We start from the raw sequence: 2,639 nt of genomic DNA, 5'->3' as shown, positions 1-2,639 counted from the left end.
TTTGGACTTATCCAGCTGTGTCTGGCTTGGGTCTGGCTGCTGTGCTCAGCTCCTTCCTGCTGCTGCCCTTAAGGGTGAACCTGTTGTGCCCCTGTGGCAAGATGTTCTGCTCCTGGACTAGCTGGGTGGATCTATCCTCTACACTCTCCGCAGGGATTGCAGCTGTAGGGTTATACCTCAGGCATGTATGCCAGGCCTGAGCTGTGCCTGGAGGGGGCAAGATGAAGTAGGAGGAAGATGAAGCTCTCCCACACACTCATCAGACCTGGGCTAAGACTGGGCCCGGGGGTTCCCGGAACACTGCAAAATTCCTACTCAGGGTGCAGGGTGGGGAGGTCCTGCGGAGTGGTGGGGGGTGGCCCCAGAGGTTGGGAGAGGGTCCGGCCCATGTTGTGCCTGGGTTGGGACTGGTCCCTCTGGCGCAGGGTAGCAGGAAGCTCTCCACACACTCACAAGACCTGGGCTAAGACTGAGTCCTGGGGTTCCCAGAACTCAGCAGAAATTCCTACTGGGTGGGCGGGGTGGGGGACATACTTCGGAGTGATGGGGGGCGGCCCAGGTTGGTGGGAGAGGGTCTGGCCCATGCTGCGCCTGGGCTGGGACTGGTCCCTCCGGCGCAGGGTAGCAGGAAGCTCTCCACACACTCACGGGACCTGGGCTGGGACTTGGTCTGGGGGTTCCCGGAACTCAGCAGAAATTTCTACCAGTTGAATGAATTTAAATACAAATTCCCAGTGTAATATCCGCTTAGCTATACATTCATAATTTTTACTTTTATGGTGTAAAATACAAACACATTAGTTACAAAAGTGTGTCACCTGCTAAATCTTATAACACATTATTAATGTTAATAATTGTAGTTATATAAATTCAAAAATGTAACCACCTTAGCCACATAAATTCTCTTGAGTAAGAATATTGTTAGGGGCCAGGGAGATGGCTCAGTGGAATAAGCACTTCCCTGGCAAGCTCAAGGACCTGAGTTCAATCCCCCGTTCCACCCCCAAAAAATAAATAAAATAAAAATAGAATATTGGTAGGTTCTAAGGTAATAACCACAGCAAAGCTCTACACCAAAGGTCAGAGGACAGTGTTATATAAAGTGAAAAACAGGAGGAACAAAATGTATTCTCAGGCCACGAGCCCAAGCAGAAGAAATGCAGGAGACACTAGCATATGAGAAATTGGAAATCACACACCTGAAATCTCTGAAATAATAGTGTCTGAAGTAAAGAAACAACTGCAGAAAGGTATAGAGAAACTAAATAATCTCTGAGGTAAACAATGAAATGATAACTACAGTGAAAGAATTACTAAGTGCCAAAGAAGACAATGATAAAAATAAAGGAGAATAGAAAAATAATGGAATCCTTGAATGAGCAATACAGGAAAGAAAGAGAATGCAGGAAACAGATTCAAAGAGATAGACAGGAAATTAAAATCTCAATCAGAAGATGGTAAAACTGTTTGAATGAAAGTAAAGATAGATTTTCAGACCTTGAAGACACCATTGCAGCTAGTGAAAAGTTAAAAAAAGATCTCTTAAAAAAACTAGGATGAAAAAAGAAAATTCAACACCTGTAAGATATCACAAAGATGAACAACGCAAAACTAATAGGCATCAATGAGAAAGAAGGAGTCAATATAAAAGGAGTCACATAAAAAATATGGGTAGAAGTAATAGCAGAAAACTTCCCAAATATGGGGAAACAATCTGACATTCATGTAACTGAATGTGGAGGACCACATGAGCATCTCTTCTTGAAAGAAGAGTGACTGTTTACATTTTGACTGAACCTGGCCCAATTTCCTCATATCATTATGGACAGAGCTGGATAGGACTCTGGCTTATCCTTCAGTTGGCCTTAAGCAATGTATATTGGTCTATCTGAGGTACTGGTGATGGTCTTTGAAGGTGGCATGCGTATTTCCCTGGTAACCTTTACCTGCTGCTTTTTAATGTGAGCTGGGTGGAGACAGGATGAAGAGCCAATGCTCCATGCCACCAGCTGGGATCAAGCCTCGGGGACAGAGGCCGTGACTTCCTGGAACTGGAAGGACTACATAAAAGCTGAAACACCAGACCCTGCAAAACATTAGATACTATCTCCATAGCATAAAGCAGATTACTTTCTCTGCATATCCTCTCTGCATATGGCAGAGGTAAATGTAGGCCACCCACCTAGCTCAGCTTACAAAGTCACTTACTTCCCACAATTCTCAGTCATTCTTGCTCAAGTCACTATTCCTCAAGCCACTCCTTCATTGAATAAAACCAGATGAGTCCCTGGGTCAGCCTCTTAGTTCCAGAAATCCACCTTTGTGGCTGGGCTAAGGGCCCCTTGGCTCCCAAATAATTATAAATGTGTGTTAGTGTTTTTACTTTCTCCGTGAGTTGCACTGGGAGTGGTAGATTGGAATTAACTTGATAGAATTCTAATAATGTAACTTTGGAATTATAAATATTGGCTTCTTGGACTGAGACAAAGACCTGGAAGTGATTCCTACAACTGAAGCATTTAGAACTCCAAGTAACATCAACCAAATTAAAACCAAACACAGATATACAATAATCAAGATCACAGAAATGCAGTACAAAAATAATATATTAAAAGCTACTAGAGAAAAGAAACAGATTA

Source organism: Octodon degus, unplaced genomic scaffold (genome assembly GCF_000260255.1).
Source record: "Octodon degus isolate 3935 unplaced genomic scaffold, OctDeg1.0 scaffold00189, whole genome shotgun sequence".
Lineage (NCBI taxonomy): Eukaryota > Metazoa > Chordata > Mammalia > Rodentia > Octodontidae > Octodon > Octodon degus.
Note: the sequence above shows the minus strand (reverse complement) of the source record.